This window comes from Loxodonta africana, chromosome 5 (assembly GCF_030014295.1).
Source record: "Loxodonta africana isolate mLoxAfr1 chromosome 5, mLoxAfr1.hap2, whole genome shotgun sequence".
Classification (NCBI taxonomy): Eukaryota; Metazoa; Chordata; class Mammalia; order Proboscidea; family Elephantidae; genus Loxodonta; species Loxodonta africana.
Genome location: NC_087346.1, coordinates 160,141,529 through 160,159,257, shown reverse-complemented (window position 1 = coordinate 160,159,257; position 17,729 = coordinate 160,141,529). Strand labels below are relative to the sequence as shown.

General features: G+C 49.7%; 1 protein-coding gene across 5 annotated transcripts in view; it reads right to left on the bottom strand.

The window, feature by feature from the left end:
* The window catches only part of ACOX3 (acyl-CoA oxidase 3, pristanoyl), a 97,122-nt gene extending 86,469 nt beyond the window's left edge, over nt 1–10,653 (bottom strand). For 4 of the 5 annotated variants that reach the window (XR_010322177.1, XM_064286188.1, XM_064286190.1 and 1 more), the window contains exon 1: nt 10,501–10,652. The gene's annotated coding sequence lies outside the window, so the exon portion shown is untranslated. Of the gene's footprint in view, nt 1–10,500 lie in introns of all 5 variants that reach the window. The other variant, XR_010322176.1, reaches the window with a different exon arrangement.
* Between the last annotated feature and the right edge of the window lie 7,076 nt (nt 10,654–17,729).

Below are 17,729 nucleotides of genomic sequence, written 5' to 3'. Positions count from 1 at the left end.
ACATGTTATAAATTACATGGAATGTGTTGTTAAATCAAGACAAGTGTCTCATTCTCGTTGGGTTACGATTTATATGTTAGTATTTCCTCTTGTGTTTTTGCCTAATATTAGACAGCAAATGTGTAATATTCTGTCATAATTTTATTATTACTTCTTTATTGTTAACTTGGTTGAAACTTTATTTATTTATTTATTTTTAATCTAGCATCATTAAAGCCAATAGTTTAACTGGGGAATTCAAATATTTCCTATGAAGTTGTTTTTATTACTATTCAGGTATTTAGAGGCTTGATAATCTTGCTATGTTCTCAGTATATCCTGACTTTTATTATGTCTCAAGATTATGTGTTATATCTGAAGGTTTTTAAAAATACGGTTAAAGGTTATATTTAGAAATATTTTTATCTAAAGTTTTTTTTAATTGATTTTATTTGGCCTTTATTTTGTAATTAATTTCTATCAGGTCTTTCACTATTGAGATTATTTTTATAAATTAATCACGGCCATATTAAGTTTTGTCAACCACAGGTTAAGTTTTTTCTTTGCTGATTTTCTAAAAACATTTGACCAGCATATCTCGACAAAAAGATGGACTATGTTGGACTTGCAAAAAAGACTGTGACGACACTCAGTCAGAATTTCCGGAGCTCTCATGCAGAAGTTGATGGTTTCATAGACTGCAATCAATGCAGAATCACACGGGACAGAAACTGACTACACAAGACGAAGGAACCAAAGATCCTATGGGTTTTCATGAGAATATTGCTGGTGTTTTAAGGTCTGTCTTTCTGGATATAAGAAATGCTTTAAGGTTCTACTTTCTGGATATAAGAAAACCATTTTCCTCTTTTCTCCTGAATTACCTAATGGGTTTAGATATTTTAACTCTCGATTTAGAAGTCCTTGCTGTTAAACTTAGCAAAGCTGTAAATATCGTAACCGAGAAGTGTCTGAAATTTGAGCCATGATTTTACAAATGAGAATAGCATTAGATTTCCTATTAGTTCTCTCAAGGGATAGTTTTTACCTTGATAGGTAGTTGTTGCTGTGTTGATATGAACACACAAGCTGAGGTTCTGCAGAACACAGCCGCTGCTGAGGCAGTTGGTGACGCTGCTTAAGCTAAACGAACACCTCGTGAGATTTGTTTCCATGACCTTACAGTCATGGCTTCATTGGTTATTTCAGACAATTGGCCTAATATTATTTTTAGTGTTTCCATTCTACCTCCTGATTTGCTGTATGGTGTCTGGGGTCTTAAAAACCAAATAGTGCCTGATTACCATTTATTGAGCATTTTTGATCAAAGATTCTATAACAAGATCATGATCCCAAGGAGGGAGCCATGACCGAGTTGTATATGACTCTCCTGGAATGCAGATTTCTGGGTTTCATGGAGACTGGGGAAACCCACAAGGGCCATCGCCTTTGGGTGTCCTTTTAAACCTCAAACTTTGAGAAAAAAACTGATTCCTGAAGCCAGTTCGAGTCAAACAATTGTCCAGATAAACTAGCAAGACCCTTTTGCTCTAAGCATTGTGCTTTTTTTTTTTTTTTTTTAAGAATTCAGTCTTTTTTGAGAAATTGACTCCAAATATCTGACTGAGAGTTACATGTTTAGGGTAAATCAGCAATCAGTTTACTCAGTCATCAAGACAATGTTGTATGAAATACCTGTCTAGTGTTTGTAATCCAACTCTCACCCGACTGCTATATAGAAAATTATGTATCTTAAAGAAACCAGGTTCTCAAAAGAGATTGACCTCATGGCTCAGACTCCATTTTGTCCTAGATTCCACTTCTGCTTCTGAGAAAGTGACCCACGACTGTTACTAGGTAAACCAAGGAGGGACCACTTGCCCTCAGGGAGAACACTTGGCATGTTTTACACAGATTAACTGGAGACCTCCAACAGGAGTCCATCCTGTACTATCTTGCTAATCATGAATTCTCTAACGGAAACTAGTTTGTCACATGTATATTCTTCTATACCTTCAGTTTTCTCTAGACAACACGTGTGCTTTACGGATATATGTTTTTGTGTGGTAGATTCGTCTAAACTAGTTTACCTGTTCCAACTGACAGTAAATTTACTTGGGCAATCTCTTGTTCAGATTCCTGGCTAATGTGTAGGCAATGCCCTTTGGGAACCTTAAAATTATCTTTAGATATTCACAGTAAATATTAAAAAGGTCATGTTAATTTGTTACCCATTGTAAAAGGAGAGTCAGAAGAAAGCCCATTGGTCCAACACTCAGGGTATGGTTGGTAGCTTTAATTCCTACTTATGGTAGAGTTGAATGAGAGAAATCTCTAAGAAATCTATCCATTACTACAGGACAAATAGCAGATGAATTTGCTAGAAGGATGGAAGCACAACAGTGATCTCTGACCTCATCAGCCAAGGTGACGTGATAATACAATAGCCTTAAGATTTTTTTTTATTAGCCCAAGAAAAGTATAGTCTGTGCTACAGCAAGTACCTCTTCCTGCATTTGGATAAATAACACAGGAATAGAACAAGATATATATAACATTAGACAGCAAGCTACTTGGTTACATACTACAACGCCCTTACAAATACCAGATTTACTTGGTTGGCTACCATCAGGAATAAGTACATGGGCTAGATCACTACTGCAAGTAACATTCTTAGTCTGCGTCCTGATAGTATTAGGCATAATAAAATTTATCCTCTATTGTCTTACACACCTAAAAGGCAAAAGAAAAGCCTTGGGCTAAAATGTTGATGCCCACCGAGTCTCCTCACTCCCGGCAATGTGACTGATAAGAACATTTTACTAACCTGGTGAAGAACCAGATAGTATCCAGTGGAAAACTAGCACTGTGAGTTTAAAGAGCCCGCAATGGCCACTATGTAGGAGTGAGACTAAGTCCAGGTATTGATCATCAATGTGTTATCTCCAATCTCCGATCAAAAAGAGGGAATGATTTAGGAAATAATATTGGGGTCATTATTCGCTGTCCTTGAGCATAGAGAATGTGACCCAGCTGGAGCTGGGCTCACAAGGGCTCACAAGTACTCACAAGGACACATCAACTGGGCCCTGAGGTATAAAGACAATGTTGTTGTTGCTGTCAGGTGCCGTTGAGTTGGCTCCGACTCATAGCGACCCTGTGCACAACAGAACGAAACACTGCCTGGTCCTGAGCCAGCCTTACAGTCATTGTTACGCTTGAGCTCATTGTTGCAGCCACTGTGTCAATCCACCTTGTTGAGAGTCTTCCTCTTTTCTGCTGAACCTGTACTCTGCCAAGCATGATGTCCTTCTCCAGGGACTGATCCCTCCTGACAACATGTCCAAAGTATGTAAGACGCAGTCTCGCCATCCTTGCTTCTAAGGAGCATTCTGGTTGTACTTCTTCCAAGACAGATTTGTTCGTTCTTTTGGCAGTCCATGGTATATTCAATATTCTTCGACAACACCACAGTTCAAAGGCGTCAATTCTTCTTCAGTCTTCCTTATTAACTATTACTAGCAGCTGGAATGTGAAAGTTGGAAACAAAGAAGAAGCATCAGTAGTTGGAAAATATGGCCTTGGTGATAGAAACAATGCCGGAGATCGAATGATAGAATTTTGCAAGACCAATGACTTCTTCATTGCAAATACCTTCTTTCACCAATATAAACGGCCACTATACACATGGATCTTGCCAGATGGAATACACAGAAATCAAATTGACTACATCTGTGGGAAAGGATGGTGGAAAAGCTCAATATCATCAATCAGAACAAGGCCAGGGGCCGACTGTGGAATAGACTATCAATTGCTCACATGCAAGTTCAAGCTGAAACTGAAGAAAATCAGAGCAAGTCCATGAGAGCCAAAATATGACCTTGAATATATCCCACCTGAGTTTAGAGACCATCTCAAGAATAGATTTGACGCATTGAACACTAGTGACCGAAGACCACACGAGTTGTGGAATGACATCAAGGGCATCATCCATGAAGAAAGTAAGAGGTCATTGAAAAGACAGGAAAGAAAAAAAAAGACCACCATGGATGTCAGAGGAGACTCTGAAACTTGCACTCGAATGTTGAGCAGCTAAAGCAAAAGGAAGAATTGATGAAGTAAAAGAACTGAACAGAAGATTTCAAAGGGCCTCTCGAGAAGACAAAGTAAAGTATTATAATGACATGTGCAAAGTGCTGGAGATGGAAAACCAAAAGGGAAGAACACGCTCAGCATTTCTCAAGCTGAAAGAACTGAAGACAAAATTCAAGCCTCAAGCTGTAACAGTGAAGGATTCTATGGGGAAAATATTAAACAATGCAGGTAGTATCAAAAGAATATGGAAGGAATACACAGAGTCATTATACCAAAAAGAATTAGTCGACGTTCAACCATTTCAAGAGGTGGCACATGATCAGGAACCGATGGTACTGAAGGAAGAAGTCCAAGCTGCTCTGAAGGCATTGGCGAAAAACAAGGCTCCAGGAATTGATGGGATATCGATTGATATGGACATAAAGACAAGAGCTAAGATAATGTTGGAAAATATCTTTAGGGAACCTTTCACAGAAGCCAGGACAGAAAAGACTTTCCACTCTTATCTTTTTCTGTTAACATTTAGTGAATAGAAATTTGCTGGACCAGTGAAGACCCTCCTGACTGTACCAGTGATTGTTGAGAGGAACAATTCAAAATACAGGATCACAGTTTCCAGCCAATCTGTGAAAAAGCGAACCTTTCAATGGTTTTGTCCATTTTGTAGCGTTAATATAGACTGATGACTCTGTGATGCTTCTTGGACTCAGACAGACATGGCTGTGGCAGCATGCTTGTCTGTTTTCCCATTCTTGCCTATTCTGTAATATTTCCTTGGACTCGGGCAGACACGGCTCTGGCACCATGCTTCTCTGCTTCTCAACTTTTGCCTTTTTGAATGTATACCAAATGAAATTTTCTTTTTGCTTTACTAACCTTTGTGATGTTTTTACCGTACAACACAACAAATGCTGCTGGGGTAACTGGATCTCCACATGGAAACAAATGAAGCTGAACCCCTTCCACACAACAGACATGAAAATTAACTCAAAGTGGAACGCAGGCCTAAGCGTAAGAGCTAAAACTTTTAAACTATTAGAAGAAAATATAGAAGTAAATTCTTGTAATCTGGAGTGTGGCAAAGCTCTCTGAGATATGACATCAAAAACACAAGCAACAAAAGATAAAATGGGCAAATGGGATTTCATCAAAATTCAAAACGTTTGTGCTTCAACAAACAACATCCAGGAGGCGAAAAGACAACCCAGACAATGGGAGAAAATACTTGCAAATCACATATCAATAAGGGATTTTATCCAGACCACACAAAGAATCTTACAAGGCAGGGGAAAGGCGGCCACATGTCTGCAAGTCAAGGAATGCTTGGGGTGACCAGGAGCCAGGGAAGACAAGAAAGGGTCTTCCCCTAGAGCCTTTGGAGAGAGCATGGCCCTGCCAACACCCTGCATTCAGACTTCTAGCTTCCAGAAGTGTAAGACAACAAGCTTCTGTTCTTATATGCCAAAACAAAGACTCTCGTAACTCAATAATAAAAAGACAAATAAACCAGTTAAAAGATGGGCAAATGACTCGAACAGACATTTCTCCAAAGAAGATCACCAAACGGCCAACATGCACATGAAAAGGTGTTCAACATCACTGGTCATTGGGAAGATGCAAATCAAAACCACAATGCAATACCACCTCACACCTACTAGGGTTCTGCAATTGAAGACAGGTAACAAGCACTGCTGAGGCCACAGGGAAACTGGAATCTCATCCACCGCTGGTGGGAACGTAGAAAGGTGCAGTCGCCGTGGAAACCAGTCTGAGAGTCCCTCAAAAGATTAAACCTAGAGTTACTACATCACCCAGTAATTCCACTCCTAAGTCTATACCGAAGAGAAATGAAAACGTACACCCACAGAGAACCTGTAGCGTGACTGTTCACAGCAGGGTTATTCATAATAGCCAAAAAGGAGAAACAGCCCAGAAGGTCGTCGTTGGATGAATGGGTGGGTGAAGTGTGGTCTCTCCACACAACGCAGTATTATTCACCCACAGAAAGTAAGGATGTTCTGATACACGCCACAACACGGGTGATACCTGCTACAACACAGATGAACCTTGAAAATATTTTGCTAAGTAACAGAAACCATTCTCAAAAGACCACGTGTTATTCCATTTATATGAGATGTCTAGAAAAGGCAAAGCTATAAACACAGGAAGTAGGCCAGCATTCGACTGTGTAGATCCTAACAAATTATGGATAACGTTGCGAAGAATGGGAGTTCCGGAACACTTAATTGTGCTCATGAGGAACCTGCACATAGACCAAGAAGAAGTTGCTCAGACAGAACAAGGGGACACTGCCTGGTTTAAAGTCAGGAAAAGCATGCTCCAGGCTTGTATCCTTTCACCAAATTTTTCAGTCTGTATGCTGAGCACATAGTCTGAGAACCTGGACTATATGAAGAAGAATCGGGCGTGGGGATTGGAGGAAGACTCACTAACAACCTGCTGAAAGTGAAGAGGACTTGAAGCACTTACTGATGAAGATCAAAGATTCTGAAGTCAGGCTTCCTGGGCTCAAATTCCAACGTCAAAGTTTACTAGCTGGCAGACTAAGCAAGTTACTTCTCCTTTCTATCCTCAGAGCCAATAATAACATGATAAGGCTTATCCAGTACACACCTGGTGGAACAGTGGTTAAGAACTAGAGCTGCTAACCAAAAGGTCGGCAGTTCAAATCCACCAGCCACTCCTTGGAAACCTTGTGGGGCAGGTCCACTCTGTCCCATAGGGTCGCTATCAGCCGAAATCTACTCAATGGCAATGGGTTTGGTTTTGGTTTTAGTACATACCTAGGCTGTTGGGATGATTCAATCGGCCAATCAATCCACTTCCGTATCCGAAACAGCTTCTGGCACCCGCATAGCTACCAATAGCATTATTATGGCAACGGATAGATGATTCTAAAATGCAGACCTGATAACTCGCCCCTTAGTTAGCAGCTGCCTAGAGACCCCAGGATAGAGTCTAACAGTTTGAATGCTTGGCACAGTCATTGCCTCCCCGTGCCCCCCAAGTCTTTGCACCTGCGGAGCCCCCGCTTCCCTGCGCGCCCCGGGCCTTTGCACCTGCGGAGCCCCCGCTTCCTCGTCCCCCCCGAGCCTTTGCACCTGTGGAGCCCCCGTTTCCCCGTCCCCCCCCAGGCCTTTGTACCTGCGGAGCCCCTGCCTCCCCGCGCCCCGGGCCTTTGTACCTGCGGAGCGCCCGCCTCCCCGCTCGCCTCCCGGGCCCTTGCACCTGCGGAGCCCCCGCTTCCCTGTCCTCCCGGGCCTTTGCGTCTGCGGAGCCCCTTCCTCCCCGTCCCCCCCGGGCCTTTGCGCCTGCGGAGCCTCCGCTTCCCCGTTCCCCCCGGGCCTTTGCACCTGCGGAGCCCCCGCCTCCCCACGCGCCCCCCGGGCCTTCGTGCCTGCGGAGCCCCCACTTCCCCATCCCCCCACCCCCGGCCTTTGCACCTGCGGATCCCCTGCCTCCCCGTCCCCCCCCGCCCCGGGCCTTTGCGCCTGCGGAGCCCCCGCTTCCCCGTCCCCCCGGGCCTTTGCACCTGCGGAGCCCCCGCTTCCCCGTCCCCCCCGGGCCTTTGCGCCTGCGGAGCCCCCGCTTCCCGGTCCCCCCCCCGGGCCTTTGTACCTGCGGAGCCCCTGCCTCCCCGCGCCCCCGGGCCTTTGTACCTGCGGAGCCCCCGCCTCCCCGTTCCCCCGGGCCTTTGCACCTGCGGAGCCCCCGCTTCCCCGTCCCCCCCGGGCCTTTGCGCCTGCGGAGCCCCCGCTTCCCGGTCCCCCCCCCGGGGCCTTTGTACCTGCGGAGCCCCTGCCTCCCCACGCCCCCGGGCCTTTGCACCTGCGGAGCCCCCGCCTCCCCGTTCCCCCCGGGCCTTTGCACCTGCGGAGCCCCCGCTTCCCCGTCCCCCCCGGGCCTTTGCGCCTGCGGAGCCCCCGCTTCCCCGTCCCCCCCGGGCCTTTGCGCCTGCGGAGCCCCTGCCTCCCCGTTCCCCCCGGGCCTTTGCGCCTGCGGAGCCCCTGCCTCCCCGTTCCCCCCGGGCCTTTGCGCCTGCGGAGCCCCCGCTTCCCCGTCCCCCCCGGGCCTTTGCGCCTGCGGAGCCCCCGCTTCCCGGTCCCCCCCCGGGCCTTTGTACCTGCGGAGCCCCTGCCTCCCTGTCCCCCCGGGCCTTTGCACCTGCGGAGCCCGCGCTTCCCCATCCCCCCCGGGCCTTTGCGCCTGCGGAGCCCCCGCTTCCCGGTCCCCCCCCGGGCCTTTGTACCTGCGGAGCCCCCGCCTCCCCGCGCCCCCGGGCCTTTGTACCTGCGGAGCCCCCGCCTCCCCGTCCCCCCCGGACCTTTGCACCTGCGGAGCCCCCGCTTCCCCGTCCCCCCCGGGCCTTTGCGCCTGCGGAGCCCCCGCCTCCCGGTCCCCCCCCGGGCCTTTGTACCTGCGGAGCCCCTGCCTCCCCACGCCCCCGGGCCTTTGCACCTGCGGAGCCCCTGCTTCCCCGTTCCCCCCGGGCCTTTGCACCTGCGGAGCCCCCGCTTCCCCGTCCCCCCCGGGCCTTTGCGCCTGCGGAGCCCCCGCTTCCCCGTCCCCCCCGGGCCTTTGTACCTGCGGAGCCCCCGCTTCCCCGTCCCCCCCGGGCCTTTGCGCCTGCGGAGCCCCCGCTTCCCCGTCCCCCCCGGGCCTTTGTACCTGCGGAGCCCCTGCCTCCCCGTCCCCCCGGGCCTTCGTATCTGCGGAGCCCCTGCTTCCCCGCGCGCCCCGGGCCTTTGCGCCTGCGGAGCCCCCGCTTCCCCGTCCCCCCGGGCCTTTGTACCTGCGGAGCCCCTGCTTCCCCGCGCGCCCCGGGCCTTTGCACCTGCGGAGCCCCCGCTTCCCCGTCCCCCCGGGCCTTTGCACCTGCGGAGCCCCTGCCTCCCCGTTCCCCCCGGGCCTTTGCACCTGCGGAGCCCCTGCCTCCCCGTTCCCCCCGGGCCTTTGCACCTGCGGAGCCCCCGCTTCCCCGTCCCCCCCCGGGCCTTTGCGCCTGCGGAGTCCCCGCTTCCCGGTCCCCCCCCGGGCCTTTGTACCTGCGGAGCCCCCGCTTCCCCGTCCCCCCCGGGCCTTTGCGCCTGCGGAGCCCCCGCTTCCCCGTCCCCCCCGGGCCTTTGTACCTGCGGAGCCCCTGCCTCCCCGTCCCCCCGGGCCTTCGTATCTGCGGAGCCCCTGCTTCCCCGCGCGCCCCGGGCCTTTGCGCCTGCGGAGCCCCCGCTTCCCCGTCCCCCCCCGGGCCTTTGTACCTGCGGAGCCCCTGCTTCCCCGCGCGCCCCGGGCCTTTGCACCTGCGGAGCCCCCGCTTCCCCGTCCCCCCCCGGGCCTTTGCGCCTGCGGAGCCCCGGCTTCCCCGTCCCCCCCGGGCCTTTGCGCCTGCGGAGCCCCCGCTTCCCCGTCCCCCCCGGGCCTTTGCGCCTGCGGAGCCCCCGCTTCCCCGTCCCCCCCGGGCCTTTTTACCTGCGGAGCCCCTGCTTCCCCGCGCGCCCCGGGCCTTTGCACCTGCGGAGCCCCCGCTTCCCCGTCCCCCCGGGCCTTCGTATCTGCGGAGCCCCTGCTTCCCCGCGCGCCCCGGGCCTTTGCGCCTGCGGAGCCCCCGCTTCCCCGTCCCCCCCGGGCCTTTGTACCTGCGGAGCCCCTGCTTCCCCGCGCGCCCCGGGCCTTTGCGCCTGCGGAGCCCCCGCTTCCCCGTCCCCCCCGGGCCTTTGCGCCTGCGGAGCCCCCGCTTCCCCGTCCCCCCCGGGCCTTTTTACCTGCGGAGCCCCTGCTTCCCCGCGCGCCCCGGGCCTTTGCACCTGCGGAGCCCCCGCTTCCCCGTCCCCCCCGGGCCTTCGTATCTGCGGAGCCCCTGCTTCCCCGCGCGCCCCGGGCCTTTGCGCCTGCGGAGCCCCCGCTTCCCCGTCCCCCCCGGGCCTTTGTACCTGCGGAGCCCCTGCTTCCCCGCGCGCCCCGGGCCTTTGCGCCTGCGGAGCCCCCGCTTCCCCGTCCCCCCGGGCCTTCGTATCTGCGGAGCCCCTGCTTCCCCGCGCGCCCCGGGCCTTTGCGCCTGCGGAGCCCCCGCTTCCCCGTCCCCCCGGGCCTTCGTATCTGCGGAGCCCCTGCTTCCCCGCGCGCCCCGGGCCTTTGCACCTGCGGAGCCCCCGCTTCCCCGTCCCCCCGGGCCTTCGTATCTGCGGAGCCCCTGCTTCCCCGCGCGCCCCGGGCCTTTACACCTGCGGAGCCCCCGCTTCCCCGTCCCCCCCGGGCCTTTGTACCTGCGGAGTCCCCGCCTCCCCGCACGCCCCCCGGGCCTTTGTACTTGCGGAGCCCCCGCCTCCCCGCACGCCCCCCGGGCCTTTGCACCTGCGGAGCCCCTGCCCCGCTGGCACACACTCCCCGCACCCCACGTCCCCCGGCTACCTTAGGCTCTTCCTCGGGATCTCGTCCTCCCGGCGTCTCGCACCGCTCAGCGCACACAGCAGGCGCTCGAGGGAAGCCCGTCGATCTCAGGACCGACCCTGGAGAGCTGGGACGTGCCTAGCGCGCGGATCGCCCCGTCTCGGCCTCCGTCCGTCCTGTGGGCGGGGCCGCGCTAGCCGTCCCGCCCTTAACGTCATCGAGCTGCGCGGCCCACCTCGTCGCCTGGGAAACGCAGGACGCGTCCGCGCTCGGAGCCAGGGTGGCGACCGGGCCAACTCTTCTCCCTAGAGGCGCCCGCGCTCCGCGCTCTTCGTGCGCCTGGTCTCCCAGTCCTGGCTCAGAGACTCTGGATGTCATTTCACTCCAGAGTTTCTCAAAGTGTGATCCGTGGACATACCTGCATGACAGTCCCTGGGATGTTTGTTTCCAAGTAGATTCCTGGGGCCCAGACCAGAGCTGCTGAACCTGAACCAAATTAATAGCACGGCCAAGTGCTCACTAACGTTTGAGCAGCGTGACTCTCCTCAGTTCCACGGAGGACCCCCAGTGGGATTGGGTTCTAGGTGCCCCTAGCAGTAGCCAACTCAACAATTCATCCTTCCTTAGTTTTCCTTCCTTAATGCTTCACACTTCCCAGTTCCTCACTCCTGCCTCCTAGGATTATCTCCCAATTTAATGGTTGTTGTTACTTCCCAGAACAAAACACCGCTCCATCCTGTGCCATCTTCATGATCCTTGGTATGCTTGAGTCCATTGTTGCAGCCACTGTGTATTTTGCGTGCCTTCCAACCTAAGGGGTCATCTTTTAGCACTATATCTGTCTTAGTTATCTAGTGCCGCTATAACAGAAATCCCACAAGTGTGTGGCTTGCACGAACAGAAATTTATTTTCTCACAGTTTGGGAGGCTAGAAGTCTGAACTCAGGGCACCGACTCTAGGGGAAGGCTTTCACTCTTTCAACTGGCTCTAGAGGGGAAGGTCCTTGTCTTTTTTCAGTTCCTTGGTTTCAGTTGCTTTCTTCTGTTCCTTGGCTCCTTGGGAATCTTCGTGTGGCATGTATCTGCCCTCCATATGTGCTTCCTTCTCTGTGCCTAATCCGCTGTTTTTATATCTCAAAGGTGATTGGCTTAAAACACACTCTACACTGACATGGCCTCATAACAAAGAAAACCCTAGTCCCAAATGGGACCACATCCACAGATACTAGGAGTTAGGGTTTACAACACACATTCTGGGGGGACACAGTTCAATCCATGACAATATTGGACAATATTCTGTTGCTTTTTATCTGTAAGTTTTTCACTGGGTGATTTTGGACGTAGATCGTCAGGCCTTTCTTCCTAGTCTATTTTAATCTGGAAGCTCGACTGTAACTTGTCCTCCATGGGTGACCCTGCTGGTATTTGAAATACTGGTGGCGTAGCTTCCAGCCTCACATAAACTTGCAAGGTACCACAGTACAACAAACTGACAGACAGGTGGTGGTCAGATTTGAATACCCGCACCCAAATCCATGCCTTAGGCTCTGTTGGGGGGTGTCTTAGGCTGGGTTCTCTAGAGGAGCAAAACCAGTGAAGCGTGTATGTGTAAATATATGTAGACAGAGATTTATTTCAAGGAAATGGCTCTTGCAATTGTGGGGGCAAATCTCAAACGGGTCAGACATCAGGCTGGAGGCTTCTCCTGACTCACGTGGTGGCAGAGGCTGACTAACCCCAAATCAGCAGCTTAGACGGTAGGCTACTGGCTCACGTCCCGAGAACCAAAGGTCAGAGAACGATGAATCGGATGCAGGAAAGAACTTTGCCAGAACATCCGTACATATTGGGTACAGGTGACACCTCCAAGGAAAGTCCCCTTTCAACTGATTGGCTGCTCACGTCGGATCACAGAATGGAGGATGATTACACAATGTCTGCCAAACCACTGAGACTCGTGGCCTCGACAAGTTGGCACATACCTTAACCATCACAGAGGGAATCCAAACAAAAACACACAGTTTGTGTCATAGTATATTTACAGAGATACAGTGTACAGAACTTGGCGACCTACCATTTGTGGAAATAAATGAAGATTAAGAACAAAACCAAAAAACAAACCCCTTGCTTTCGAGTAAATTCCAACTCATAACAACCCTTTAGGACAGAGAAGAACTGCCTCCATAGGGTTTCCGAGGAGTGGCTGGTGAATTCGATTTGGTGGGCAGCTAAGCTCTTAACCACTGTGCCACCAGGGCTCCAATGAGAACAAACAAAGGCTATTTATCCAGAGTCTGCTAAAACGGACAGTCTGCCACCGCCACTTGCATTTGGCAGAGACTCAAAGCAGGCAGAGGAACTGAAAAGTTTTATAATAGAAAAAAAGAAGGTTCCAGGTGTGCCTTGATCGGAAGCTGTCGGCATGGGGAAGCTGCAGGCAGGGTAGCTAGAACCAGGACAACATATGTGATTGACTAGGGGACTTATTCGGCTTTCTCTGGTTTGTCCTAAGTTGGAAGCAGGGACAAAAATTAGGGAAGCTGTCAGCGACTAATCAAATCTGGGTCATTTGCGGGCTGTTGCTACAGACATTGTGATTTGGCTTCCTGGGCTGGTTGCTGCAGATTGTGTATCAAGTTCTATTTTTACATATGGTCTGGCTACTGTTCATTTGTATATTCAGTCTCTCAGGTGCAAAGATCAAGAAAGAAGGAGAAGTCAAAAGGCTTGCATTTCAAGGAAACAGGAAGGTAGGCAGCACAGTTATGGGGAGGGGAAGAAAACAGGTTCAATTCTAGAGATGCGGGAAATTTAAGTCAAGGGTAGGAAATCTGCATGGAGATCCTCAGATGATGTTCGATAATTCTCCCTCTACTCTGCTGTCCACATCAGCGGGAGGGACCAGTCCCTGGAGAAGAACATCATGCTTGGTAAAGTAGAGGGTCAGCAGAAAAGAGGGAGGCTCTCAATGAGGGATCTCTTCCAGTCAGTTAGCCAGGAAGCTGTCTTCCATATTTCTTGGCATAGACCAGTGAGCACCTCCAGGGTTGTATCTGTTTGTTGAAACATCTCAATTGATATTCCATCCATTCCTGGAGCCTTGTTTTTCGCCAATGCCTTCAGAGCAGCTTGGACTTCTTCCCTCAGTACCATCGGTTCCTGATCATTTGCTCCCTCTTGAAATGGCTGAACATCGACTAATTCTTTTTGGTATAATGACTCTGTATATTCCTTCCATCTTCTTTTGATGCTTCCTGAGTTGTTTAATGTTTTCCCCATAGAATCCTTCACTATTGCAACTCGAGGCTTGAATTTTTTCTTCAGTTCTTTCAGCTTGAGAAACGCCGAGCATGTTCTTCCCTTTTGGTTTTCCATCTCCAGCACTTTGCACATGTCATTATAATACTTTACTTTGTCTTCTCGAGATGCGCTTTGAAATCTTCTGTTCAGTTCTTTTACTTCATCAATTCTTCCTTTTGCTTTAGCTGCTCGACGCTCAAGAGCAAGTTTCAGAGTCTCCTCTGACACCCATCTTGGTCTTTTTTTTCTTCACTGTCTTTTCAGTGACCTCTTGCTTTCTTCACATATGATGTCCTTGATGTCATTCCACAACTCGTCTGGTTTCGGTCACTAGTGTTCAATGCATCAGCCTATTCTTGAGATGGTCTCTAAATTCAGGTGGGATATACTCAAGGTCATATTTTGGCTCTTGTGGACTTGCCCTGATTTTCTTCAGTTTCAGCTTGAACTTGCATATGAGCAATTGATGGTCTGTCCCACAGTCGGCCCCTGGCCTTGTTCTGACTGATGATATTGAGCTTTTCCACCATCCTTTTCCACAGATGTAGTCAGTTTGATTTCTGTGTGTTCCATCTGGTGAGGTCCATGTGTATAGTGGCCGTTTATATTGGTGAAAGAAGGTATTTGCAATGAAGAAGTCATTGGTCTTGCAAAATTCTATCATTCGATCTCCGGCATTGTTTCTATCACCAAGGCCATATTTTCCAACTACTGATCCTTCTTTGTTTCCAACTTTTGCATTCCAATCGCCAGTAATTATCAATGCATCTTGATTGCATGTTAGATCAATTTCAGACTTTAGCAGCTGATAAAAATCTCCTATTTCTTCATCTTTGGCCCTAGTGATTGGTCTGTAAATTTGAATAATAGTTGTACTAACTGGTCTTCCTTGTAGGCGTATAGGATATTATCCTATCACTGACAGCGTTGTACTTCAGGATAGATCTTGAAACATTCTTTTTGACGATGAATGCAACACCGTTTCTCTTCGAGTTGTCATTCCCAGCATAGTAGACTATATGATTGTCTGATTCAAAATGGCCAATACCAGTCCATTTCACCTCACTAATGCCTAGGATATCGATGTTTATGCGTTCCTTTTCATTTTTGATGATTTCTAATTTTCCTAGATTCATACTTCATACATTCCAGGTTCTAATTATTAACAGATGTTTGCAGCTGTCTCTTCTCATTTTGAATCATGCCACATCAGCAAATGAAGGTCCCAAAGCTTTACTCTAGCCACGTCATTCAAGGTCGACTCTATTTTGAGGAGGCAGCTCTTCCCCAGTCATCTTTTGAGTGCCTTCCAACCTGGGGGGCTCACCTTCCAGCACTATATCAGACAGTGTTCCGCTGCTATTCATAAGGTTTTCACTGGCTAATGCTTTTCAGAAGTAGACTGTCGGGTCCTTCTTCCTAGTCTGTCTTAGTCTGGAAGCTCAGCTGAAACCTGTCCTCCATGGGTGACCCTGCTGGTACCTGAATACCAGTGGCATAGCCTCCAGCATCACAGCAACACACAAGACCCCATAGTATGACAAACTGACAGACACTGACTGGAAGAGATCCATATTTATGCCTGTTCCCAAGAAAGGTGATCCAATTAAATGTGGAAGTTATAGAACAATATCATTAATATCACACACAAGCAATATTTTCCTGAAGATCATTCAAAAACGGCTGCAGCAGTGTATCGACAGGGAACTGCCAGAAATTCAGGCTGGTTTCAGAAGAGGACGTGGAACCAGGGATATCACTGCTGATGTCAGATGGATCCTGGCTGAAAGCAAAGAATATCAGAAGGATGTTTACCTGTATTTTATGGACTATGCAAAGGCATTCAACTCTGTGGATCATAACAAACTGTGGGTAACACTGCAAAGAATGGGAATTCCAGAATACTTAATCGTGCTCATGAGGAAACTTTACATAGATCAAGAGGCACTTGTTTGGACAGAACAAGGAGATACTGATTGGTTTAAACACAGGAAAGGTGTGCATCAGGGTTGTATTCTTTCACCATACCTATTTAATCTGTATGCTAAACAAATAATACGAGAAGCTGGACTGTACGAAGAAGAACGGGGCATCAGGATTGGAGGAAGACTCATTAACAACCTGCGTTATGCAGATGACACAACCTTGCTTGCTGAAAGTGAAGAGGATTTGAAGCACTTACTAATGAAGATCAAAGACCACAGCCTTCAGTATGGATTACACCTCAACATAAAGAAACAAAAATCCTCACAACTGGACCAATGAGCAACATCATGATAAATGGAGAGAAGACTGAAGTTGTCAAGGATTTCATTTTTCTGGGATCCACAATCAACACCCATGGAAGCAGCAGTCAAGAAATCAAAAGACACATTGCATTGGGTAAATCTGCTGCAAAGGACCTCTTCAAAGTGTTGAAGAGCAAAGATGTCACCCTGAAGACTAAGGTGCGCCTGACCCAAGCCACGGTATTTTCAATCACATCTTATGCATGTGAAAGCTGGACAATGAATAAGGAAGACCAAGGAAGAGTTGATGCCTTTGAATTGTGTTGTTGGCGAAGAATATTGAATATACTGCCAAAAGAATGAACAAATCTGTCTTGCAAGAAGTGCGACCAGAATGCTCCTTAGAGGCAAGGATGGCAAGACTGCGTCTTACATACTTTGGACATGTTGTCAGGAGGGATCAGTCCCTGGAGAAGGACATCATGCTTGGCAGAGTACAGGGTCAGCGGAAAAGAGGAAGACCCTCAATGAGGTGGATTGACACGGTGGCTGCAACAATGAGCTCAAGCATAACATCTATTGTGAGGATGGCTCAGGACCGGGCAGTGTTTAGTTCTGTTGTGCACAGGGTCACCATGAATCGGAACCGACTCAATGGCACCTAACAACAACAGCAACAACTCAACGAGTGGGATTGACACAGTGGCTGCAACAATTGGCTCAAGCGTAGCAACGATCGTGAGGATGGCGCAGGACGAGGCAACACTGTGTTGTGTTGTACGTTTGGTCTCTATGAGTCGGAGCCAGCTCAACGGCAACTATCAACAACCCCTCTTCCACTCTGTGTGATGGTTAAGGTCGTGGGTCAACCTGGCTGGACCGTGATTATCAGCGTTCTGGCAGTTGCGTAATGTTGTCATCACTTTCCTTTTGAGACTTGATATGTGATCACCCTCGTGATGGGATCGGCTGTGAGTAGCCAATTAGTTGAAAGGGCGTTTCCTTGGGAGCGTGGCCTGTATCTGAATATAAGCAGACGTTCTGGCTTTTGCCTCTTCTGGATCCTGCAGCTGACCTCTGGTTTTTGGGAGTTGAGCTAGCAGCTTCCCTTTGGTCTTGCTTGCTGATCTTGGGATTCGTCGATCTTCAGGGCCTGTGCGTAAGAGTTCTGTTCTCTGGCCTGTTGATCTTGGGTCCGCCAGCCCCTGGGGCTACCTGAATCAGGAGAAGCTTCTGTCCTGACACACGGACTTAGGACATTCCAGCCCCTACAACCTCGTGAGTCGTTTCTTTGATATGAATCTCTCTATACATATATGTTTATGCACTTTATTGGTTTTGCTTCTCTAGAGAACCCAGCCTAAGACAGTCTGCTTCCTCCCATGATGACATTTACCTTCATGCATATCACACTTATTCAAAGTGGACTTATAGCTATGGGCATTAGTGTGACCTTCCTGTTGCAAGAGCAGAAGGAAAAGTCTGAGGGATGACCTAGGGCCTGATAAAGAGTATTAAAAATTTAAGGCATTTGACAGAACTAAGGCCTCTAACCAAATTGTGAACCGAACTTACTCCATTTTGCCCTGATGCTGTTAGGTGCCATTGAGTTGGTTCCAACTCTTAGCAACCCCATGTACAACAGAACGGAACACTGCCCGGTCCTGCGCCATCCTCACAATTGTTCCTATGTTTGAGCCCAGCGTTGAAGCCACTGTGTCA